Below are 26424 nucleotides of genomic sequence, written 5' to 3'. Positions count from 1 at the left end.
TGTTAGGTCAATTTCACCTGCTTTTTAAAAATCACATCATATGGTTTTTGTGATCTCATAAATAACAGTGGCTTTGCTGTCATAGTTACCTTGTGACCCTTGGAACCCAGGGGCTTTATAGCATTAGTACATTGGGAAAGTTCTTTCCACTGTGGGCAGGAAAACTTGAAGATGGATTGTCCCAAGTGGGTTTCTTTTTAGTATAACAGTTAAGGAATATGGTTTTGCTTTTTCACTTTTATTTGTAGAAGCTGGTAAAACTTCTATCTTGAATGAGCCCTGGGTTTTAAAATGTAGCCTAGTCTGATATTGGTTGGTTTCTTTATTTACTTTGAAAAAGCACATTTAAAATAACTTTATATTATTTAGAGATGGAGCAGCTTCTGGTTTTATAAAAATTAAGAGTCATTTTTTAAAAAGAACCTAGGGTGTACATGTGGACCTGCGGTAAGATTTTGCTGACGGTTTGCCGTTCTGCACGGCTGGGGATTTTCATGGCACTTTATCTAAAAACAGTCACAAGTGCTTTTTATTGTCAGTGGAGTTGATGTCAGGAATAAGAAATTTCTGTTTTAGATCGATCAAGCAGAGCTTATGCAAAAACTAAAAACCTTAGTTTCTTATTTTTATCTTACACTTGTTTTGTTTTTTGAAGGAGGGACTTTAGGTTAGGTTCTGGCAAAAAAAACAAACAAACCTGAGATTGAGAAGTACTTCTTACCGAGAAAGGTAGAAATGCCTTGCCATTGATAATGAAGCTTGTCTCTTTGACTGAAGTGGATGCATCTGCCCCCCAGCCCTGCTTCTGCCCATTTTACGTGGACTTGTTTCTCCAGCAGATGTATTTGGGCCAGTCGTGCACACACCCACCTGATTCCTGTTATGATCCAAAATATGCCACTCAGGCTAAGAGTTTGCAGACATAGAGCAAACAAAGCTAACTGCTTTGTGGTAGATCGAACCCACAGCTGTTGGCACCATGAGCATCATGTCCCAGGGAACAGAACTAGAGAGTGAAAGAATCAGTGCCTTGTTGAGTCAGAGCTTTGTGATTTTGCAGTTAGAATCTGGTAAGCATAGCAGATTATCTGGAGTAAATCTAATAAGCTGAAGTAGTGGGTGAATGTGAGTATTCAGCTTAAAATAATTATTGCTTCTGACTTCCATAAAATTAAGATTTCCTTTTTGTGATGTGCACTGGATAATTTTTTAAAATAAGAAAAGCTCAGTCTTTAAGTTACAGAGAATTAAAAGCTAAATTCTTCACCCTGGCTGGTGTGGCTCAGTGGTTCAGCACTGGTCTGTGAACCAAAGGGTCGCTGGTTTGATTCTCAGTCAGGGCACATGCCTGGGTTTCGGGCCAGGTCCCCAGTAGGGGGCACATGAGAGGCAACCACACATTGATGTTTCTCTCCCTCTCTTTCTTTCTCCCTTCCCCTCTCTAAAAAATAAACAAAATTTTTTTTAAGTTAAGTTTTTTGCCCTGGCTGGTGAAGCTCAGTGGATCGAGCACAGGCCTGGGAACCATACGATCGCGGTTCGATTCCCAGTCAGGGCACATGCCTGGGTTACAGTCCATTTCCCAGCGGGGGGGGACGCACGAGAGGCAACTGTACATTAATATTTCTCTCTCTCTTTCCTTCCCTTCCCCTCTAAAGGTAAATAAATACAATCTTTAAAAAAAGTTAAGTTTTTTAAGAAAGTATTAATCCAAAAAGAGCCAATTTAACCAGACATTTAACTATTATACCACGACAGCAGTAGAAGGAAGTGGACTAGGTAGATGAGACTCACGTGAGGTTACATTTGCCCAGGAACCTCTGCCTATGCACAGTGATTAGTGCATTTCTTGCCCAATTTACTTAATCTTTCTGTGCCTTAGTGTCCCCATCTGGGCAACTGAATGCTAGAATCCACTTCATAGAGTTGTTATAAAGATGGAATTAGTTGATGTGGCTAAAGCTCTTAGAACAGTGCCTGACCCAGAGTTAGGCTGGCTATGTGCATGTTAAAGACATAAGAATGATGGTGAAAGATACGCAGGAGCTACTGTGCTGAGGGGTTGCCTTTTGAGGGGCAAGCTTGTTTACATTAGTAGATACCCATAGTCCCAGCCCTCTAGTGCCGGATGCACGGTTCCGTTTGAAGTTCTGAGACCCTCTGGCATAGCTCTCTTTAGGGCTATGTTACTGCTAACGGACATCTCATCCAACGAAATGCTTTGGGAAGGAAGTAATTTTAAGATCGCATGAAGCATCTCTGGTGGTTTGTTGAAAACATAGCGATTGTCTGACTGTTTCACCCAAAGTTACTGTGTGTTCATCATTGGCACTGGGCAGAATGGGATGACCCTGGGGTACTAGTCAGAAACAAAGATGAAGATATCCTAGTTTTGGGGCTGGAACTCACAGCTTAGACCATTTTGGTTCCTCTATATTCCATGGCAGAAAAACCCCAGGGCTTTGAATGGAAGACCATCAGAAAATAGTACATCCTTGATGGTGTGCATCCTTGAAGCCGTAAGGCCACAGGCCAGTTACTTTGATCATTTCTGCTAAGCCATCTCAAACTTAGCTAGGAGGGAGAAATGGAAACTCATTGGTCAAAAGAATGTTAAAATTACAACTTCTAGTGAATCGTCTTGTTCTGATCTATTATCAGAGACAATCGAGTTTGCCTTTCTTCCGTTTATATTTTTCATTTTCTACTAGCATTTTAAGTAGTTTAAACTGGCTAGTTTGTATTTTAATGACCTCTTTTGACTCTCTCCACCACAGTGGCTTTTCTGTGCGTGTATAATTCTGGTGAAAATGAATTAGGAAAGGAGACTGATGCGATTGGATAACTCAGCTCTCTAGAATATACTTTATCTTTTTTCTCATGAAGTGATGATGTGCTCCTTCTTTTATAGGACTGAATTACAACTGCAGAAGCAACACCAAGTGAACCTTTAAAGATGTACACGGGCTGCATAAAGTGAAGAGACAAACTGAAGAAACTGATGGAGTAAGAAAAAAGTATGTTTCCCAGGTAAATAGTATGGTCCTGAATTTTAGCCATGACCATAATTGTTATAATTTAATCCTTGTATTGTTGTTAAACTGTTTTTAATTTTCTCCTTCAGTTTTTAATTGCTTTGCTCTTTGATCACATGATTTTTTTAAAGTTAATCTAAAAAAATCTGTATTGAACATGGAATTTATGTTATTTCTTAGGTTATCTAGGGACTGTATCTTAGGTTGACCGTTGTGTATTATAAAAGCAGAGGTATGTGTTGTGTCTCTGTGATGTGCAGGTTTAGTTCACGGTCAAATTTTTGTTTGAGTGAAGAACTTACACTTCCGCTTTATTGAATGACTGCCTTGAAAAACTGGAGCACTGGTCTGAGTTCTCAGTTTCCAAGCCACATTCTGCAAGGTGGGTGGCACTGCCCTGAGAAACAGGAGACACTTTTCAGTGCCTTCACTTGGTGAAATAGATGTGTCCTAGTGAAGTTTTATTATTACTTACTTTAGTTGGGAACTCAGTTTATTCTGTTGTTCAGCTGTTGTTGCTGTCATCAACAACAACAACCAAACATTTTTTAAGTAAAGGAAATCTACCGCTTTACTTTCCATTATAAAGTCAAGAGCCCCTTTCCAGGCTGCTGAGTAAAATTTTGGGGGGAAATCAGAGGAAATTGAGTCAGAGTCATCCGTGGCAGTTGTGCTGGAAGTTCTGCGCATGCGTTCTTATGCGTTGCTCCTTCTCCACAAGCCTGGGGCCACCCAACCCAAGGGAAACTGTAGCTTCTGGAACTTCCTGCCTGATGGTGGATTACGCAGGTTTACTGTTGGACAGATGGTGAATTCCAGCTAGCCCTTTCTTTAACTGAGTCATCAAGCTGAGTAAAAACTATTTAGTGCTTTTGTATATCAGTCCTCCCGACTAAAATGGCATAAGACAAGTTTATTTGCAAGTGAACTTGCACACACATTTTCTAATGCTCATCATTACGTTGACTCCTGCCTCAGATCTCCTCCCAGACAGCCACGTGGCGCCCGCCCTCCTCCTCCTCCGTCAGGTTTCTGTGTGGGGCCAAAGCTGATGGGAAGGCCGAAGCCAGTCTTCTGTTATATCGTGTCTTTACCCAGTACCTGGCAGCATGGAGCTATCCTGCCTGGCTCCACCTTACCTTACTTTTCCCATTCCGCTCCTACCTGTTGGGTATGACGTTGTACTTATTCTACACATCATGTCTTTTCTGTTTTTCACCTTTAAGACCTTTTTATAACCTTTCACTCTTCAAGGCACATACCATTTAACTCAGCAATTGCATTTCTAGGAATTTATTTCACATATGAGCTCACTCAGGTATGAGGTAACCCTGTGGCTGCTCAGCCTCTGTTACACCCCCGTGCATGCTTTCTGTCTCACAGCATTTGGACAGAGATGGTCTCTGGTCCATAGGCCGTGTCCCCCTCCGTGGGCAGCAGCTTCCACCAGTGTCTTGTGGTCCTTACGAAGTATTTTGGGTTTTCCTTTCAAAATAGCTAATTTCTTCCCTTTAAAAAAAGTTACTCTGAGTTGTTTTGGTTGCTTGTTTCTCAAGATTATTTAGTTTATGTTTATTAATTTTATTTATTTATTTATTTAAAGATTTTATTTCTTTTTAGACAGGTGGGAGGGGAGGGAGAAAGAGATGGAGAGAAACATTGATGTGTGGTTGCCTCCCACGTGCCCCCCACCTGGGACCAGCCCTGCAACCCAGGCATGTGCCCTGACTGGGAACCGAACCAACAACCTCCTAGTTCACAGGCACTCAATCCACTGAGACCACGCCAGCCAGGGCTATTTATTATTTTTTTGACAATACTTAAATTTTTCTCTATTCTTTTTTACCTCCCCATAGACTGTAGATTTTTTTGTGTAGAGATTTTGGTACACTTTCTAACTTCCTTGTATCTTGTAAGCTGAATAGTGTTGGATTTTTGTCTTCTGTTCAGCTAACCTTGAAGATTCTATAACTTATGTGTGAATTTGTCATCTTTAATTTATGGTTAATAGTACTTTGGTTATGTTTTCTGTATACAATCTGTTTCTTAATTTTTATATTTCTTGTCTCTTTTCTGTTCTGGTGTATGCAATGTTTTCTTCCCTCCTTTTCAGCTTAAAAAATTTTAAAGGTGCACAAACTTTTGAATTCTCCTATTGCTAAAAATAACATTTGTTTCTATATCTATTTACTATCATTAAAGCAAAAACAGAACTTCCCTTTCCTTTCATACAAGGAAACTCAATTTCTCCCTGTTTTCGCATCCCCTCTTCCTATTCCATATTTACTCTCGTTACTGTTTCCTTTTACCTTTTACATTTGTTCAGTGAGATGTGCCAGTTCTTCTGAGCGTCAGCCTGTTATTCGTAAGCATTTTGCTCTTCCTGATTTAGTGAACAACCGCAGAGGCCTCAGTCTGAGCTGGAGCTAGTCAGTGTCTGGGCTGACACTGAACCAGCTGCTGGAACTACAAAGATAAAGGCAGCCTGCTCCTGCCTTCAGGCCCCCTCTCTGCTTGAGGAGGTGGCATGCATGCCGATCAACAGTGGCAAAGGTGTGACGTGTCAGGTGTCCTGGAGACACAGAGTGGGGGAGAGGGGGAGTGAAGTGTGTTGAGTCAGCGAAGGCATCCTGGGAGCTGAGTGCTACTGTATTTGTAGGGCTTTGTGAGATAATGGATAAGGCTGAAAGTACCCAAGTTCATTGCCCAAGTTCATCAAAGCCTCAAGTCATCCAGTGGCTGGAAATGAGCCGACAAAGGGATGTTGGGCCAGGTGGTCAAGCACCTTGGATGCCTGGCCAACAAGCTTCAGTTTGTATCCTGTGGGCGGCACCACAAAGGCTTTAAAGCAGGGTGGTATCGTGCTCAACTTCGATTTGAGAAATCAGACTCTGCCGTGTGAAGCACTGCAGGGAGGAAATCAGTTAAGCGGCTGGGGCAGTCATCCAGGTGAGGGGTGGTAGAACTTGAAGGAGGTGGTAGCGACGGTGATGGAGAAGAGAAGATGAGGTGTTTTGAGGCAGTGTGAAAATTCTAGTGTTTGATTCAGGCGAGATTGGGAATGCAAGGGTGACTCAGAGGGTTTTCTGTTTGTTTTAGGGAAGTAATAAAAGATGGTGGGAATATTGACCAAATTACGAAGGGGGGTAAAGTATGTGGAGGGGGTGGCAGAGACTGATTTGAAGAGAGAGGGGAGTTTATTTAGGACTTGGTGAATTTAAGAAACCTTGAAGAGATCTGGGAAAACATATCTAGGAGCAGTTAGTAATAGGCCAGAAACATGTGAGATGTGGGGGCCGGAAATAAAGGTGTGAGATGCACTTGCTCCACGGAGTGTGTCTAAGCCATAAGAGTAGATATAAATTCCTGTGCTGACGCCAGGCAGAGCACGTAGACAGAAAGTAAAAGAACTCAGGATGGCCTCTTGGCAAAAACTGGTCTTTGTGTGTAGGAAATAAAAATGTACTGAGCACTGGAATACATGTCCAGTATGGGGTGGTGAGAGCATTTTCAAGTGGCTTACTTTATCTTTTCAATAGCCCTGTGTATGGATGTTATTACCATCCTGTTTTTCACCAGGAAACCGAGACTCCAAGGTATGAAGCTAGTAAGTGGGATTGCACACCAGGCCTGGGTGCCTGGAAGTGCTAGGGGAAGAGGTGAGGCAGAAGCAGAACAGAGTGGTGTAGAGCAGATGACTTACTGCAAGGGGCGGGGGCCAGCAGTGGCCACACACCCGGAGGATAAGGTCCAGGTGGATAAGGAGGAACTGAGCCACTGAGCCACTGGCAATGGAGAACTGATAGTGACCCCAGCATGCTCAGTTCCCACTGTGTGCCTAGTCCGCTCACACGGGAAATGGAGGAGCTGAGGGAGCGCGGACAAAAGCTGCCGACTTGCAGCTCTTGGGACAGCTTCATGGTGGGGGGGTGACAAGGGCGCCTGGTCTTGGTGGGGGGGCAGTGGCTTCATTGTGTTCATTTACGGAAGACAGCTTGAAGTATTCTGATTTGCTCGTCCTTTTTTTTCTTAGATATAATATTATATTGTTTCTGGACTTCTGTTACTAAGAAAAAAAATTGGAGTAACTGCTGGACTCCTTTTCACGTACTCCGCTTGTTTAACTTGTTTACTCGGAATTCTTCTTTTTTCCTCTTTTCCTTCAGCACATTGTTTTCATATGTTTCCAGGCTCTGTCGCCTTAGTGACCTTCTTCGATGGCTCATTATGTGAGAGGCACTGGGAGCCTCTCCAGGTTTCTCCTGTCAGGTTTCTCCTTGCTGGAAGTGGTTTTCTTCTGTCATTTAAACCCTCTGTACCATTCAGCTTCCTCCAGAACTCTAATTCACAAATTGTGTTTTCCCCAGAGGATGGTAGGAGAGTGTGATGGTAAGAGCGTGCGCTCTGGAACTGAGCTGCCTGGGTTCAGATCCAAGGTCTGCCAGCTACTAGTCGAGTGACCTTGGGAAAGTTGCTTAGCTTCTTTGTGCCTCAGTGTCTCGTCTGTAAACTGGAGGTAATAATAGTACCTATTAGCCAGGGTCGTGATGAGAGTTAAATGAACTGCATGAGAAATGCTGAGAATGAACAGAGTCCAGTGCATGCGCCTCACCGTTGTTAGCTGTTGCTGTTCCGGGGGAAGATAGTAGGAGAGGTGACCTTTGCCAATTGTTGTTTGGACCGCACAAATAACTGTCACATTTACAGACCATTGGAGCTTTCCTTGATAGACTAGAAATAGACAAATCCTGGGAACCAGGTAGCATTTTTTAAGGCATTTTTAAGTTAAGCAATGAACAATTTTAGCCTTGGTCCCGATGCGGCACTGGCACTGCAGGTGTCCACTCTGTGACCTCACCTTCCCCACGGCAGCATTCGGTTGACTTAAACACAGACCATAAAATTGTTATTTCTACCTCACTGAACAGTTCTTTCAAAAATTGTTAATTTTGCTCATCCCCTCTGCAAACAACAGGTGCTGACCACTCAGCACACAAAATTAAGTACTTGCCTGAAGTCCGTGGTAAGGCTGGGATTTAATGATGCCTGTGGTGTCTGACTCCAGTAGTATTAAAAAGAGGAGAGAAGGCTCCCTGGAATGTATTTACATTGGGCCACCTATAGCACTGCCTTAGTTCAAGCTATGGTAACCAAATACCATAGACTGGGTGGCTTATTAACAAGAGATAATTATTTCTCACAGTTCTGGTGGTTGGGAGTTGAAATCAGGGTGCCACCGTGGTTAGGTTCTGGTGAGGGCCTTGTTCTGGGTTGCAGATGGCCTTGGTTTTGTGTCCTCATCTGGTGGGGAGGGGTGGGAGAGCCCCCGCCCGGGGTCCCTTCTATAAGGGCTCCACCCTCATGATCTAATAACCTCCCAGGGGCCCAGGGACCAATCTCTGAAGGTGCGGTTGTGAGCTCTTCACACCTGTTTTTTGACCATGAAGATACACTATTTTTATAAATAGAGGAAAAACAAAACTCACTGAACACAGTCATTAACAGCTTGCATGACAGAAATAGTAAGGGAAAATCGTGTCAGCTAATCTCTTAGAGTTTTTGAGGAAAGTGAAGAGGCTTGTGGATGAGGGAGCCAGGAGTCCTTTAAGAAACCCTCCATAGAACTGGCATGGTTTCCAATAAACGCCTTTAACGTATTTATTAATGATAAAGGAAGGGAAAAGCGGTAACTTTGCAGTGGAGAAACCACCTTAATCAAGTGGTCAAGATCCACATTTCTAGTGACGAGCCAGAGCAGCATTGGTTCGTGGTGGTGTGTCAGCAACGCCTAACCCTGGGTGACCGTGAGGAAACACTGGGCAAACCCAAACCGAGGGGCAGTCACAAAATGGTGGTTAATACTCTTAAAAGTGCCAAGAACATGGATGACAAAGAACGAAGAACTGTCACAAACTGCAGGATACTAAGATAAAAGGACCAAGTACAGTGGGGATCCTGGTTAGGATCCTGGGACAGAAAAAGACATTGGTAGAAAAAACAGATGATGGCTTGAGCGCGGGCCTGTGAACCACATGATCGCGGTTCGATTCCCAGTCAGGGCACATACCTGGGTTGCAGGCCAGTTCCCAGCGGGGAACACTTGAGAGGCAACCATACATTGATATTTCTCTCCCTCTCTCCTTCCCTTCCCCTCTAAAAATAAATGAATTAAAAAAAAAACAGATGAAATGTGAATAAGTTTGTTGGTTTAGTGAATAGTGTTGTACCAGTATCCCAGTTCTGTTCCATGTACTGCAGTTACATAAGATGTCAACATTAGGGGCGGCTGGGTCGCGGGTATATGGGCACTCTATTATTTTTGTAATTTTTTTATGAGTCTAAAATTAGCTCAAAATTTAAAATTTGTATAAAAGAAACTTTTGACAAGATTCCACACAAACATTTTGTTTTCTCTCTGTCTCATTTTTTTGTTAAGTAAAAAGCCATCATGTGTTAGAGAAACTATTTGATTCTGAGTAGAAACTGGATTAAGAACAGGAAGGAAAGTTTAGAGTTAAGTCTCCTTCTTTGAGGAGGTAAATATTCATGATGACCTTCCACAGTGCTGCTCATTTCATATGTTGAATTTCCTAGACGTTTCTAAAGGGTATACTAATGAAAAGCTAGGTTGATGGGAGATTTTTCTAAAAATTTTATGGGACCAAGTGGACAGAAAATTCATCAATACAAGATACTGCACAAGGAAGAAAAGAAAAGAAAATCCCAAGTCAGACTTACACAGAATCATAGATCCAAAGATATCATTTAAAATTCACTGAAGATACAGCAAACAAGTTTGCTGCTGAGGGCAAATGGCTTGGAAGCTGGGCTGCATCCACGCCGAGATGGTCAGACCGAAGCAGTCCTCTGCGGGGGATGAAAGTCCCTTCTCAGTCCTTAGGAGCAGCCAACTTAGAGCCTGAAACACAGAAAAAAAATCTTAAAAGCTAAGGGTTTACAACATGTCAGAGGAAGAATGCCACACAGGAAATAGGAGTCTGCTGGAGTCTAGGAGGGTCTGGAGGGCGAAGCTGAGATGCGTCTTGCTCTGTGCCCAGGAGGGGAGAGACCACACTGGCCTGGGACACACATTCTGGTGGCTGTGGAGCTGGTTTGCTACATACAGAGACCACCAAGCTGTCTCAGAAGCTCTGTGTTCCCTAGGCACAACCCGACGAGGATTCTACTTCCCAAACACAGAGGCCCTGACATCAAGGAAGGCAGTGCTGGCTAAATGACAGAACAGTGAGGCTCCTGGAAAGCTATACCCTCTAAAACGGGGGCAGAGACTAGTGCGTCTCCAGGGGGTTGGGTTGGTATTAAACCAGTTCTACCCCACCCAACAAAAATTTAGTCTCGCCCTGGACAGCATTGCTCAGTTGGTTGGAGCATTGTTCCATAACCAAAAGGTTGCAAGTTTGATTCATTTGATTCCCAGTCAGGAAACATACCCAGGTTGTAGGTTCAACCCCCAGGGCAGGCACATGTGAGCCTAACATCCCCAGTCCCTGCATCTGGGAAACAATCGATGCTTCTTTCTCACATCATGTTTCTCTCTCTCTCTTCTTCCTTCTCTTCCTCCTTCCCTTCCTCTCTCTCTAAAAGCAAAGAAAAAAATGTACTCTGGTGAGGATTTGAAAAAAATTAATTTCAATAAACTAAAAATAAAGTGTATTTCTGAATAAAGTGTATTTTAAATCATAAAACCTGTTTCTCCCCTGGCCACTCCTTTCAGGCTCTGGTGTTGAAGACATTTTGGTAAGGCTAAGTGAAGGTGTATACAATCACAAAGGTGTGTACCAAGGCACAGTGAACTCAGAGGGGCTGCATGGCCAGCTGGGGGCACCCGGCGGGGGCTCTTCTCTGCTGCCGTGTGAATTTTTTCCCTTCCTGAATTCAATCTCTTGGGTTCCCTCCTTGCTCAGATTTCAAGTTGAACCTCACAGCAACTGAAGCAACTGAAGCCGTGCTAACTAACTTGACTTTATGACACTGTTAGTAAGCTCTTCGCTGGCCCTTCCCCCAGAGATTCCGGGTCTTCTGATTGAGTCGAGATACGTATTTATGCCTTCAGTTGGTAAAATGGCTATGATTATGAATTTTTAGTTATTTTATATAAAGAGTACAGTGGATGAATGATGAGCAGTATTTGTTATTTCTCAGATAGAAAAATCAAGGATAAGCGAACGGTTGACAATTTGGAAGACCCAGGTCTTTACCCATATACTTTACCCCAGTGAAGTATATGAATGAATGATCATTTTTTCAGAACAAAGTCTACATGTATCAGCAGAGCTTTCTTTCCACCATCGTATCCCCATCCCTTTCCAGCCACAATCTTGCAACCTACCCCTACCTACCTTTTGTTAAGCTTCAGTTAGGCTGTGCCATGCACCTTAACATTATCAAGCTTTCTCTTCCCCTGCTCTGCTTTCAAGGCCCAGATCATCAAATACCACCCCTGGAAGCCGTCTTTGGTCTTCTTCAGTCACGGTCTGTTTTTCCGGTGCCCCAAGCCCATGCTAGCACGTGTCCTACGGCTCCCATCACACTCCACTGTGTGATGCTTCTGTTGAAAGGGCTTTCTCCTCCTGTGGATCATCAACTTCTTGAGGCGTCAGGGACTTAACAAATTTGTCTTGATATCCTCTGAGCATCCAGTATAGTGAATTTGCTAGCATTAATTGTTTATACCTTGTCAGCCACTGTCTAAGCACTTTATTTGTATTATCAGTTTTAATTGTCATCAGTTAAATAATTATGAGAGACATTTATCATCCTCTTTTTTTCAGATGAGGAAACTAAGGCACAGAAAGGATAAGCAATTTGCCTAAAGCTACAAAATGGTGGCACTGGGATTTGAACCCAGGCACTCAGGAGAGCCAGGGCTTCTAACTACCACCCAATAATGCAATAACGTACTGTAAGGTCCCTGGTCTGTACTGCATGCTGTACTGGCATAATGGCAGCTAGCACTTATCCAACACCAGCTATGTGGCAGTGTTAGTTATAGTTAGTTAACACTTAGTGGGCTAAGTGTTAGTTACATGGGTATCATCTCAATCCTCACAGAGTCCCATGAGGTACATAGTTACTACTCTGTAGGTGAGGAAACAGATTCAGTGGCCTTGAGGTCAAGCAACATGTACTAGGCTACACCGCAGTCTGTGCCTAGTATTTCCAGGTAGATGAACAAGTGGGTGTGTAACAGGTAGAGGGTGCAGGGAGGGAACTAACCTGTATTGAGTACTTTTCTTTTTTTTCTGTAGGAAATTCTTCTCCAACATTTTATTACGAAAAATGTAAACATGCTGCAAGGGAAAAAATTTTACAATGAGCAGCAACACGCCCACTACCAGATTTTGGCTGTTAGCATTTTACTCCATTTGCTTCCTAACCCTTTCTCTGCCTGGCCATCTGTCCATCATATTTTGTGCGTGTTCCCCCTCAGTACTTCAGTGTGTGTATCACTAAGTAGAGGGCAGTATTTGTTTTATAGTTTTTTCTTTTGAGGTAATTTTGTATATTTGTAGTTAAATTTTAACTGCGCATTTGTTGCGTTTTGACAAATGCATACACCTGGGTAACCAAACACCAAGATATCATTACCCAGAAAGTTGCCTCATGTTCCTTCCCAGTAAATGCCCACTTCTGCTTCCCAGAGGAGTCTCTACTATTTTTATGTTGTATGTTTATATGTCTTTTTTTATTCCAGAAGAACTTAAGGTGACTCATTCAGGTCCATAAAATACAGCAAGAAAACATAAATGAGAAGCAAGTGGAGAAAAGAAACTAAGTTAGGAATATGAAATGGGGCCAGGAGAGCACCTATGATATGCCAGGCATTTTTATAAGTAATATATTACTTAATCCTTACAAGAGATACGCATAATTATTTCTAGTTTATAGATGAAGAAGCTGCAAAGTTGTGTAGCTAATAAGTAATGGGGATACTCTTTGACTCCAAAGTCCATGATTTTTGTACTCTAGCATCCCAAAAATAAGACAACAGTTGAAATAAAGTTTATTTTGAGAGTTCATATGGTCTCAAATTTAATATTTGCTTAAGTATTTGTAAAATTGTGTTACCTCATTTTGTTGGTGGGTTAGCAATGGGAGACACCAAAGGTGGGGGCACTAAAATAGTCCTGCAGTATTTGCACCTGAAGGTCAAGTTTGGCTTTGAGTTATCTCATATGGCCCTAGAATTCCATGTTTTCACTAAAATAAAAAAATTGATGATAAAAGTGGGAAGTCTTGAAATGACCCCACTGACTATTAAATAGGGCAATAGCAACATCAACAAGGAAGCGTCTTATGCATGAAAGAATCTTGGTCAGAGCTTTCAACTTGACTTTAATTGGACTCATTTGTTAGTTATGTTAAGTGGCCTTGGGTGATGTGGCCTTGAGTGCTGGAGTGAGGAAACATGGGAGCCAGCTCAGTGGTCAGACCTGTAGAGACCTGGAGTAGTGACTCTGGAGGCCACCAGAAGTGGGGCGGGTGTCCCATTGTCCTGCACCCCAGTTGTTACTCTCTAATCCCTGTCCCCTGAAAACCATGCCCAAAGCTTGCAAAGAGAACATTTTCTGGACATTCCTTCTGCCTGTGCCTCTGGTCCTCTGGGCAGCAGGGAAGGGGTGAACAGCCAAGTAAAAAGATCACCAGTAGAAAGATCCACATTAATGGTGGAAACCAATGATAAATATTAGTATCTCCTCCCCAGGCAGCAACAAAGTTTTCTCTAATGGACTGCTTTAATTGGACAGAATTTTTTTTTAATTACATTGTTTTCTGATTGTAAAAGCCATTCATTCATTTTTTAAAAAAGATTTTATATATTTATTTTTAGAGAGAGGGAAAAGGAGGGAGAGAAACATTAATCGGCTGCCTCTTGCATGCCCCACACAGGGCACCTGGCCTGCAGCCCAGGCACTGCCCTGAACCAAACCATTGACCTTTAGGTTCACAGGCCAGGGCTTAATCCACTGAGCCACACCAACTAGATGTTCATTCTTTTAAAAAATTTTATTGAATTTACTGGGGGTAACATTGGTTAATAAAATTATATAGGTTTCAGGTATACAATTCTATAATACATCAGCTGTGTATTGTATTCTGTGTTCTCTACCCAAGTCCGTCTCCTTCCATCACCATTTATTTCCCCTTTACCCTCTTCTACCTCCTTCAACCCCCTTTCCCTCTGATAGTCACCATTCATTCTTATTTTTCCATCTGAAAAATATGGGAAAGCATAATGGAGATAATTGAGATTCCTGTTATAGATAATTGAGATTCAAGATATCTTGTTAGCATTCTTTTTAGGCATTTGTTTAAAAATTGTTTCCATAGAGTTGAAGTGATTCTATATACACATTTTGTATCTACCTTTGAAAATATTTACATATTTATTTATTTAATTACCATGTCTTATACAATGTACTAGTCTGAATATTTTCCTGTATTATTAAAATTAATAAGTATAATTTTAAATTGCTATTGACATTTTATCTATCGTATGGATGGTACTCTATTTTTTGCGTACTTATTTTATTGAATTGTGAGTTTCTTGTGAATAGCATGTAGTCGGGTTGTGTTTTTATCCACTCTGCCAATCTCTATTTTTTAATTGGGCTATTTAGACCATTTACATTTAAGGTAATTATTGATGTATTTGGTCTTGAATCTGTCAATTTATTATTTGTTTTGTTTCCTGTTTCTCTTTATTGCCTTTCTCTGGGTTGTTTGAATAGTTTTTCAGTATTTTATCTTGATTTACTTTGTAGTGTTTTTGAGTGTATCTCTTGGTATCATTTTCTTAGAGGTTCCTGTGGGTATTATGGTGTGCATAACTGACTTATAATAGTCTTACTGTTTTTAGTATTTTACCACTTTGAGTGAAACATAGAAAATTTACTTCCATCTAGGTGTCCCTTTTCCTCCCTTCTTTTAAATATAATTATCTTGAGTATCATATGGTGTTTTAATTTTTTTAAGTCATTAAATATAACTTATAAAACTCAAGAAGGGTAGACTATTGTATATATTCATATCCTTTTTCTGTTCTTTTTAAAATTTTTATTTATTGATTTTAAAGAGAGAGAAAAACGCCAGTTTGTTGTTCCACTTATTTATGCATTCATTGGTTGATTTTAGCATGTGCCCTGACCGGGGATCGAACCTGCAACCTTGGTGTATCAGGACAATGAGTTGTCCTCAGTTGGTGTATCTAACCAACTGAGCTACCCATTCAAGGCCTTTTTCTGTTCTTTATTCCCTCCTATTGCTCAAATATGTCTTTTATCACTTCCTTTGTATTTGAAGAACTTCCTTTAGCCATTCTTTAAGGGTATATTTTCTAGAGATACATTCTTTTAGTTTTTCTTAAACTGAAAATGTCTTTTCCCCTCTCGTTTCCTAAATATAGTTTCCCCAAATACAGAATTCATGGTTGACAGTTCTTTTATTTCCACATTGAAAATGTTGTGCTACGTTCTTCTGGTCTCCATGGTTTCAAATGAGAAATCTGTTGTCATTTGAATTGGTGTTTCCTTATAGGCAGTGTGTTGTTTTTCTCTGCTTTCAAGGATTTTTCTTTGTCTTTAATGACCAGAAACTTAATCATGTGTCTTGGCATAAACTTCTTTGGGTTTATCCTTTCGGAAGTTTGCCCAGCTTCTTGAATCTGTAGGTTTATGTTTTTTACCAGGTTTGGGAAATTCTCAGCCACCTTTTTTAAGTGCTCTTTCAGCCCCTCCCGTTCTCCTTTCTTTCTGGGACTCCAGTGCTATGAACATTTCGTTTTTTTATTATTGTCTCAGTGCCTGAGACTGTTCATTTGTTTTTAGTCTACTCTCTTTTGTTCACGTTGGATAAGTATTACTGGTGTCCCTTCAAGTTCACTGGTTCTATCCTGTCGTCTCCACTCCATCTAGCACATTTTTATTTCTGTTACTGTATCCTTCAGTTCTATAATTTTCACTTGGTTTTTGTAACTTCTGTTTATTTGGTAAAATTTTCTGTTTTTCATTTGTTTCGAGAGAACTTGTAATTACTTGTTGCAGCATTTTTAGGCTGTTTGCTTTAAATTCCTTTGTAAGCGAATTTCAACATCAGATTTCTCCAGGTGGTGATATCAGTTGCTTATGTCTTCTCATTCAAGTCGTGGTTATCCTAGTTCTTGGTATGTCGGATGATTTTTGGTTCTATTCTGGACATTTGTCTGTTGTGTTAGGAGACTCTGGGTCCTATTTAAATTTTTTATTTTACCAGGAAGTCACCCCGATTAAGTTAACACACAGGTGGTATCTATTCTTGTAGGCTGTGGTCCTAATGACAACTTACTTGTCAGAGCCTTTGCTCTTATTTCTTTGGTCTGCTTGGCTCTCTGGTGCAGCAGGCTCCCCAGTTTCTGCGGAGGCTCCTCTAATGGGAAGAGGAGTTTCTCCAGGCGGTGCTGCCTGGTGCCTGTAGGGGAGAGGAAGGAGCCTCCATCCTGCAGGGATGAAGGGGACTTCCTGGGGGCCCTGCGGGGACAGAGTACTTTCCCAGCTGGTTTGTTATCAGTGGTCTCCCCATTTATCCTCTTGTTGGTGCTTCCAGCTGGCCTGGAACTGTCAGCAGAACTCCAGTTCTGCTGTGGGGAAGGGTGAGCCTACCTGGGTTACCTTGTTGCTAGGCTGGGGCTTGGGGAACTTGGGGCCCAGGCTACCTCCTTAGTAGGATGGAACTGCTGCGGGGGTGGCCGTAGATGCCCTGCTGCTCTGTTGTTCCTGCAGCCCTGGGATCCCTAACCTGTTCACCTTCCTTTTTCTACCATTCAGACTTCTTCTTCGGTTGCCACTTGTGTTATTTCCAGGGCTTAGAGTTGTACTCAGCAAGGAGGCTGGGGGAGAAACAAGTTACATCATCTTGTCTGAAACATGACAGTGTTCTACTTAACCATTTGTCTTTTGGATGATTAGGCGGTTTTAAATGGGGAGTACTGTAGACATCATGATAGCGGTGGGGGGTGGGGGGCGCCGGCTAGGGTTGCTTCCAACAGTCTCGGAATCTGAAAGGCTTCCTGACTGCACGGACCCATGGGCTTGGGCCTGGTTGGCTGCCCAGTACAGGCTGTTATTCATCTGCTCGCTTGGCTGGTGATGTCAGTTCTTCATGTCTGCTTTAAGGGCAGGCATTTCTTGTTGTTCTTATGCTCGTTGAATAATGCAGTAGTTTGTCACACTTCTAGCATGATTAAAACAGATTAACTATCTCCTTTGTAGAGACTTTTCTTAGCCTGTCCTTTTGTTCAGTTTTGTCTGTCTTTTGGCAAAGATTCTTAATTAAATTCAGCCATGTAAATTGTATTATTTAACTGTGAGCTATTTAATTTTTTATGTGACCATTTCTGTTTCAGGGCTGTAAAACAATAACCAAGATTTTTCATAAATTAGTGTGGAAAGGTTTTTGACATTTTCCATTTGTGAATGAGAAATTCGAGGTCATCTGAGTTCTTCCACAGTAAATGTGCCTTGAAAACATCAGAGTGGGAAACTCTTTATATTGGAAGTCATGGGTCCCTTTGTGTAGTTTACAATAATAGTTTTGCACAAATGATTTCAGGTTACTATTGCATACTAGTTATTCCCACCCATTTCCTTTATTGGCTGTGACACACAGGAATTACGCCCATTGCTTGACTAACCTTTTTGACCTTTTGTTACTTGGCTATAAATTGACTTGGGTCTTTTGCAAAAACACTTGTCGGGGGGGAAAATCTTTTTGTTAGAACCCAGCCAATTCCTGCTTCAGTGCAGAACAGTTTGTTCTCCTGAAGAAACGAGCCAGTTCAGTGAACAGAAAAACATAGCCATAAACTGGCATCGCCAAAAACTGCAAAAGTGATTGCCCGTGATCATTCCACAGAGCAGGAAACTTTATAAAAGAATGAGGCTGTGGGGAGAAAAGTAGTTTTCAGTCCCACAGGCTTCAGGTAAATGTAATTGACTTGTTAGAGTCGCAGCCTTGTACCTTCCAGAAAAGAAAAGGGTTTCTTTCTCTGAGTGCTGGCAGCCGTGGCATTTTGACGTTCTGAGTGGGATGCTGTCGGACTCTCCCTCTGCCTGCTCTCACAGTCGCAGACTGCGCTGCAGCAGGTACACCTGCTTGTCAGGTGAGCTTCCCACTGGGTTGGAAGCTCCTTCTGGTCAACAGTACAAATATTTCCCGAGTGACTTTTCTGTGCAAGACTGGGTCCTGGGTCCCCCCCCGCAAAGAAGACATGTATTTATATGGTCTAGTGAGGTACAAAACCCATGAAAAAAATTACAGTATGGCAGGTACAATCACAGGAAAATGTACAGGCCCAGAGTCAGTACTTTACATAGTCACAGAAGGGGAGATGTTAGAGTGAAGTGTGAAGACTGTCTAGGAGTTTGTCAACTAGATGAGAGGAGAAAGCTATTCTGAGCAGGAGAGGAATAGGTGTGAGGAGAAGCATGGGGGCCCCGGGCACTGTAAGTGTAATTGCTTGGTCTAAAGTAAGGAGGGAAAGGGGCGGTGGACAGTGGTGAAACTGGAGAGGGACAGGCACTGGATACCATGTGTCTCAAATGCCACTTGGAGCAGTTTGAAGTTCATACTGTAGGCTGTGGGGGCTATGTTAGAGCTTGAAACAGGGGGGTGGCCTGGGCAGAGGTGGAGTAGGAAGATGAGAAGGTGCATGAAGAACCAGGGGCTCAGAAAGGACCAGACTGAGGACCATGACACCAGGCTCAAGGGGGCAGACTTTGTGCTGCAGGGAACCACTGAAGACAATGATCTCTGTTTTGAAAAGGCAGATGTGGTTGTGATGCAGAGGACTGTACAGGGAATGGTGTGTGTACTTGCAGGCAGTTTAGGTCACGGTAGTCACTGTGCCGTCTACGTGAGAGAGGGGGAGGACAGTGCTCAGAAACCTTGCACAGGGGCCACCTCGGTGAGTGGGGATTGCAGGGAGCCAGGAAGGAGGCAGGGAGCCCAAGACTTCTGCTAAACTCTCAGCGTGCCCCACGAGGGTGCTTTCACGTGGACTCTCTTACTTAATTTTCAGAGTGAACCTTACACTGTGTACACAGATAGCATTCCCATTTTAAAAAAGGTTGGGAAGTTAAAGTCTTCATCCGAGACCCAGTGACCTGCAGTAGGAAGTTGCCAGGTCAGGGCTGGAACTCAGGTTTCTCTGGCTCCAGCGGTAGGGACTGGCCACTTTTGGACAGTACTTGCTGTGACGGAGCCTCCAGAGTCAGCAAGTCCCCCAGTGCCTTCCACACTCTCTGCATGAGCTGCGCCTATGAGTACTGCTCGTACTAACCTACTAATGCTTATACTTCAGTGTGAATGCTGGTACAATGAATATTTTTAAAGCCCGTTTTTTCCTTCTTAACCTGCCATCCCATGGAAACATCAAACACATGATTTTATTTCTTAATAGCTCATCATTTTGGAAAAACTGGTGTGGGGGAAGGTCCAATCAAATTAGCAAAAAGTATAAATGATTGAATATACTTAAATATAATTTTTAATGTTCAAGTGGTATGTATATGTAATGATTTATATTAGAATAACAAAGTATGCCTTTCAGTAATAAGAGAAGCTTTTAGGATGGGCATGCAGTTAATATGGTCATTTGTAGTAAGTGTGTGCTTTTAAAGCCTCAGAAAACATTCTTCGTATAACTGCACTAAAGCTAAAGAAGAGATTTATTAAGCAAAAAACCATCATGTTCAATCAAGTTCCAGGACAAATGGATGCCTCTTTCTATGAAATATTCATTCTCTCTGTGGTCATGGGGCCATGAATTCCAGGGTTAGGGCCTAGGAGGCAGATGGGAATGAAGCAAAAACAAACCTGACCTACTCTGTATCAACAGTAGGTTTTTGGTGAATGGGTCAGCCCTGTTTAGTGACCAAAGGGAAATACTGTCCCACTGGGGATTGGAGCCTTGAGGCTCCAGCATCAGAGTCTGTAATTATGGAGCGTGGCAAGCTGTCTCTTCAGCATCTCACTGCACCCTTCCTTTGCTTCTCAGAGCGGAGCCGGGAAAAAAGGCCATGTTTGAGGTAGAAAAATGCTGGAAATGTGGGGAAAGTATTGAAATCTTACGCCAAGTTTGAATTATTATTTTGCAGCATCAGTAGTTTAAAAAATCAATTGCTGGGCTCTTAAGAAAAAATCAGTACCCAGTGTGACAGGGCTGTGGAGCTGTAGCTGCTGCCAGAGCAGAGGATATACAGCACAGGGCGGGAAAGGCAGCCCCGCTTTCCCCAAGCGGCTGCTGAGCACAGTGAGAGAGCACTTACGTAACTGGTGTGCTCGTTGCTGCTTCTGCTGGAGGTCCACACAGCCTGGCCTCCGCACGCCCTTTGTTCCCCTCAGAGTTAGTTCTCGCTTGCTTCCTCCGTGGCTGTGGGGCCTGTGCCTGAAAATGGAGAGACACAGAATCCAAAGCACAGCCCCTGACCATCTGGTCTGCTAGAGCAGGCAGACAAGCAAGCAGCCGCAGCTCACATGGAACAAGAGGCTGTGCACTCTGGAGCCCAGAGGGCGCTCAGCACGGAGGAACCTGCCAACCACGCCTGGGGCCTGTGCTGGTCATACCGGAAGGCCCCTCTGTGTGTCAACAGAGAGAAGCCACTTGCCCTCCCTACACCTCCTCTGCCTCTGCTGTAAAAAGATGATAATGCCCACACCATTCATAGATGATTTATATGAAGCTCTGAAGTAGAATGTCCATGCAAGGCTTCTTTCCCAGAACTGGCACTGGGCGTTGTGTAAAGATGCATTTCTTTGCCTCTCTCCTTTCCTCAACGCCCCAGGCCCAGTTCTCCTCCTCCTCCTCCTCTTTACTGATCAACAAGGTCTCCTTTGTAAACTCCGCCAGCACATCTCTCTTGAACTTCAAAATTTCCTCACTTTTACCCCCTTCTCCTTTTTCCTTCCCGCCCCGCCCCCAGGAGTAAGTATCTTGATTCCTTTCTACTCTTCGAGGCAACAGCACGCAGTCTGAGGGTGCGAGGTGCAGGCTTGGGACGTGGCCTGTGACGGAAAGGGTGACATTGCAATCCTAGATGCATCACAGCTCAGTGTTCTAATCCAGGCCCCCTCACATCTTCCCAGGTAGGTTTGGGAGTTCCAGGCTCCCGTAGCACTCGGCATGTCTTCCTGTCTGGCTCCTGTTTACCGGAAGGAGAAAAGGAAGTAAGGTTTGCCCTTTCCAAATGGCCAGGCCTAGCAGCTTCCTCTCCTCCGTAGATGTTTTACTCCCAGCCAGGCTTTTGCTGGGCATTCTTCAAAGGGACCTTGGTGTGGGGTCACCTTTGGCTGCCTTTGTCCTAATGTCATCAGGGCCCACAGCGGAGGGAGTTGATCTGAAGACACTCGGGACACATGGTGTTCCCTCTCCCATCTGGTCACCGTGTCTCCCTCTTACGCTGCTCCTCCCCAGCCCCCACATCCAGCCAGACCCCAGTTTTTCATCTAAGGCAGTGATTCTCAACAGGGGACATATGGTAATGTCTGGAGAATTTTAAAATTGTCACAATAAGGGAGCAGGTAGGAGGTGCTAACGGCACATAGTGAGTAAAGCTCAGGGTCATTGCTAAATTTTGTACAGTGCACAGGACAGCCCCTCCAAGCTTGCGAAACCCTGATCCAAGGGGTTTCCCACACATCCCTTTCTTTGTGCTTGTCTGCCTCCGTGTCTGTGTTAGGGGCTTTTGTTAACCTCAAAAGCTCCTCCTGCCCGGGGAGGGGGTGGCCTTACCTTCTGAGGTCATTCCTCATCCCTACTCAAGTCAGAGCGGGTCCCCACCCCAGGGTTTCCAAACTGCTTGTGTCAGTTCATTGCAACACTTACCACCCTCTGCCATGATTTCCTCTTTATCTTGTGAGAGCAGAGTAAGAGCTTGGTTATAATGAGAATGACCACACCCCAGTTTATATGATAATGTTCCAAAGCCCCAACCCTTGGACTAGGAGAGTCCATGGCATCATGTAGAAAGAACACCAGACATGGCATCAGGAAATTTACTCTGGCGCCCGACTATAATGTCCCAGCTCTGTGACAACAGACGTAAGTCCCTGAGCTTTGGCTTCCATGCAGGTGAGGTAGAGGTGATAATAGTCATTTCCCAGGGTTGTTTGATGCTGTGAGGAGATGTTAGCACAGACCCCTATGCACAGTGGTCAATCAAATGTGGACTGAAACTGAAGAATGAGTCCAGGGTCCCAGATGTGACCCTGAAAACAGAACTGTTTCCCGTTGCCTTGTTGGCAGCGGTCTCAGCTCCAGATAGCACTTTGCCATGACACCTTATGAGAATGAGCAGAGCCCTACCAGCACCAGGCCTGCGGCGCATCCTGTTCCCTGGAGGAGTGCTAGGGTGCCGAGACTCCCTCACCCCACGGGAGCAGAGGCGACCCCACACACTCCTGACTGCCTGCTGCTTGATAAGGAGGCGTGTCTGCCCCTCTTGGATCACTGAGGCCCTAGAACAGTGCCCTGAAGTTCGGAAGGTCTGCACGGGCCCAAGTCACCAAAAGTCAGCTGCTTTCAAAGGAAGGGGGCTGCCGAGGCATGAGAGGGACACTGCATCCATTCACTCCCACGGCTTTCTGGTCCATGGAGACCAGCCCAGAGGAAATGGTATTGCATTTTGTTCAGACATTATATTACATTCACCTTTTCCCACAGTGTAAGAGGTTAGAGACAATTGACCCTGTGGGCAAAGGCAATGTTCACATACTCCTAGACCCGGGGTTATAAAAACCATATAAATATTCAAGAGTGCAAATAACCAGCCTGGGTTTGCTCAGAGAACTGCACTTACTTCCTCTACATATGGCCTTATTTTTAGAACAGAGCGGAAGTCTGTGCACATCAAAGAAAACTGATTCCATCCTTGGGATAGCTGTGCAAAGTCCTAAGGCCTGCAGAAATGTAATTGGCCTTCCATTTTTATCAGCGGCTAATGAATGAAGAAATACTACATGAGTAAGTCGTGGGTCAGAGGCCTAGGGACAGATGGTAACTGATCCATTGGACATTGGCATCCACAGGGTTCACACCACTAACTCATCTTGTGAGAATGAGCTCATTTTTAGAAATTTAATACATAAGAAGGAGTCTAAGATAAGTCAGTTCCTATTCTTTGCAGTAAATTAGATCATTTGAAAGGAAAGCATCTGGACCATTTCATCTCAGCCCTGTGCTGAGAGCATTTCATTTGGTTAAGATTTGCTGTCACCTCCTCTGCCTTCTGGGGGATCAATATAAAAGGATGGCCTTTTAGAGTGTGTTTCAATATATCTTTCCAAACTGGGCCTGCTCTCCTTGCCTTTACCAATTTTCCCTTACATAGAGTTCCAAGACGTGATTCTCCTTGAGTTTACCTCCAAGAGAATTTGTCTCTATGTAAAAAGAAATATTAGTCTTTGTTAAATGATCAAGTGTCGCTCAAAATGCACTTCCAGGTTTGCCCTTGATACTGGGATCTCAGAGTCCAATTCAGTACCAGGTGAGATGCGGAGGACATTATAATGGTCCCCATCCCAACATCCCTTCCACCTCCCCACTCCCTTCCATAGCAGACAGTGTTTGTTTACGTCTTCTGGTCAAGGTGTCGGCATAGGCAGACACGACTTGCCTCTTTGCACAACCACATCAAGATTACAACAAAATGTAGGACAACCATCATTCAGAACAGTCAGAAATCGAGTTGAAAGGGTTGCAGGTTTGATTCCTGTTGAGAACAAATATGTAGGTTACAGATTCGATCTCGGTCTGGGCACATACTGGAGGCAACCAGTTGATGTTTCTCTCCCTTTCCCTCTCTCTCAAATCATTGGAATAACAATGATGATAATAATAATAACTCATAGCTCCTGGAAAAGAGGCTGCTGCTGGCTCCACATAGGTATAAGCAAGCTAGCTGAACTCTATTCACTTCTTTCCTACTAAATAAAGTACAGCTGAGTGCAAGGGAGAGAGACTTCTTACGAGGACAGCCTTGAATTATGTCCCAGTTGGTTCAAAACAAAACATACAAACTCTGGTATTTCACGTCGGCTTCTAGAACGCCACGGGAGGGCCAGGCTGAGGTGGCCAGCTGGCTCTGGAGCCCTTATTCTAAGACTGTGCTGCCACTTTCTCGTGACACTGGAGTCAAGCAAAAGGCACTACTAGCTGCCAGTAACCCAAAGGGCTGTACTCAAGAAGTGACCTATTTTTACACAGCAATCGGGTTGGGTTTCTCTGTTTTCCTCGCGAGGCAGCAATCTCACATTCTTCTGAGTGTGCGAGAAGCCAGTTCCTTGTTACCTCTTTGGCCTGGTGGTTTCATTTTGACATAGGTCACTCTTAACTGGGGACGAGAATCTCTGCCCTTTTTCCCAGTCAGAGGGTAAGAATTGACTTAGGATAACGTGAAAAGGTAGGGAAGCATGAATGGGATAAGGAAGGGTAGCTTATAAGGAAGAACGAAACAAGGGGAAGTAGGCAGAAGAAGGTGTTCAGGTTGCTGGTCCAGAGCTCTGCTCTGTTAAATCCTGGTCATGCATATGAACTGAGCACGTAGCATATTCACTGAATTTTGTTTGTGCACCACATTCACTGAGAGATAAAGGCATGGTGATAAAAAGATACAGCTTTTGCTTCAGCCCATGATCTTGTGGGAGGGGAAGCTCGTACCTGCATTGCAGTGCATCGTCTCCGGTGCTGCCAGGGAGGTGGGCACAGAGCAAGGCTGCTGATGTCAGAGGAATTCCTGCTGGAGCTTCCCAGCCCAACCGCTGGCCTCCCAGTGCTCTCCACGTCAGCCTGCTCTCTCCTCCATCAGACCAGAGCCTGGTGTGCTTGGGTTTTGTTTGCTTGTTGCCACTTAGGTATGTGCTGCGTATAATGTGTAGGGGTCAGGTTGTTCAGGTGTTCACGTCTCCTCGAGGAGACCTTTGGAACAAGAGGAATGTGTTACACGGCTCCATCCTCCGAATGGAGATGTGCCAGTGCACGGCGGGGGCGGGGGAGGCATCTTTATTTTTTAGGCCTTGAGGTCTTTGCTCTTGAAATGGTATGTGCTCCTGTGTCCTCCGCCTGGACGACACCTTCTCACCCTTTAAGACCTGCTCCCCCAGGATTTAAGTCCTGCTCCGATGTCCTGAGGAATGCCCAGGCAGTTCTTCTCTGGTGTTTTCACTGCCTTTTACTTTTCCTGTTAGTACTTACAGCTTTGAGCTTCAACTTATCTATTTTTACCTATATCTCTATCTCCCCCGTCAGACTGTGAATCTCAGACACAGGGCCCGAGTTGTGTTTATCTAGGACACACCAGCTGCTTAGCAGTAGTGAGTCATATGACTAAAGTATGTGTGTCACTTAAATGAAGTTCCCACCCAGCGCCAAGATGACTAAAGACGTGGGGAGGAGCTCAAACATTCTTGATTGATTTTCAGATCCTTTTAGCTGGTGGAATGCCTCCTTGTACTTAAAAATGAGAGGAGAGTAGAGGGAGGAAGTTTTCAAGCATGTAGCCTAGGAGGATGTCCTGTTGGCATTCAGGGCACAGAAAGATCCGCGTTGATGAAGGGCTGTGCACGCCACAACAGGGACGGGGGCCTGTCGGAAGAGCACCCCATTCAGGCTTTCCCTAACTTGTGTATATAATGGACTCCTTGATGCAGGGCAAAATTGAAGTGATCTGGTTGACAGCATTGTCATGCCTCAGCGTGAGATGGTTATGTGCGAGCTGATGTATCCAAGTGTGAATTCAGCATTCAAAAGTGGTTGGAAGTAGCCCTGTTTAATGTTTACAGAAGTTGAGCTTGCCTGTGTAAGAGCCTTCTGGCACCAAAGGAGGGAACGCATAGTAGGTGCTTGATAAAGTTGGATGTAGCGACTAAATGAATACTAGAATCAGCGTGGTGTGCGTTTCTCTCAACTCTGTCATGCTTTGGACCTTCTGTTTTGAGAAATACTGATACAGGTCAAGAATCTCGCTCCACCAAAATACAGTTATGTACACCAGAGGGTGCTGTGTTTCAATTTTCATATCATTGGGTCTTTCCCATTCCTATGGCTGTACGTTACTCGACTCATCTGAAGAGGAGCCAGTTGAGGATATGCCCTCAAGCAGGGGTTGTGAAGGCCCGACCACGCTACCAATTTGCTGCTTTCGTAGCATGATAAAGGCATTTGGAAGTGGCTGCCACACACGCCTTGGGTCTGCTTTGCTGTGTACCAGTTCTTAGCCATTAAGTCCTTTCTTTAAAACTAAAGTTTTCTTATGGTGCAGCTTAAGCCCATTTTCAATATTCTCTTTGGTGGAAACGAAGACCATCTGGTCACCATCATCTGTGTAATAACAATGAT

The 26424-nt window shown here is 43.8% G+C and overlaps 1 protein-coding gene across 4 annotated transcripts in view; it reads left to right on the top strand.

Moving 5' to 3' along the window:
- ZHX3 (zinc fingers and homeoboxes 3) overlaps positions 1-26424 on the top strand; it is a 101371-nt gene that overhangs the window by 39968 nt on the left and 34979 nt on the right. For 3 of the 4 annotated variants that reach the window (XM_037044072.1, XM_037044074.1, XM_037044073.1), the window contains exon 2: positions 2912-3030. The gene's annotated coding sequence lies outside the window, so the exon portion shown is untranslated. The remainder of the gene's footprint in view (positions 1-2911; positions 3031-26424) is intronic. The other variant, XM_037044075.1, reaches the window with a different exon arrangement.

The sequence above is a fragment of the Sturnira hondurensis genome, unplaced genomic scaffold, assembly GCF_014824575.4.
Source record: "Sturnira hondurensis isolate 20B ecotype Veracruz unplaced genomic scaffold, ASM1482457v3 Scaffold0004136, whole genome shotgun sequence".
NCBI classification, from domain to species: Eukaryota; Metazoa; Chordata; class Mammalia; order Chiroptera; family Phyllostomidae; genus Sturnira; species Sturnira hondurensis.
The sequence above is the reverse complement of the archived record's forward strand: the minus strand, read 5'-3'. Positions and strand labels throughout refer to the sequence as shown.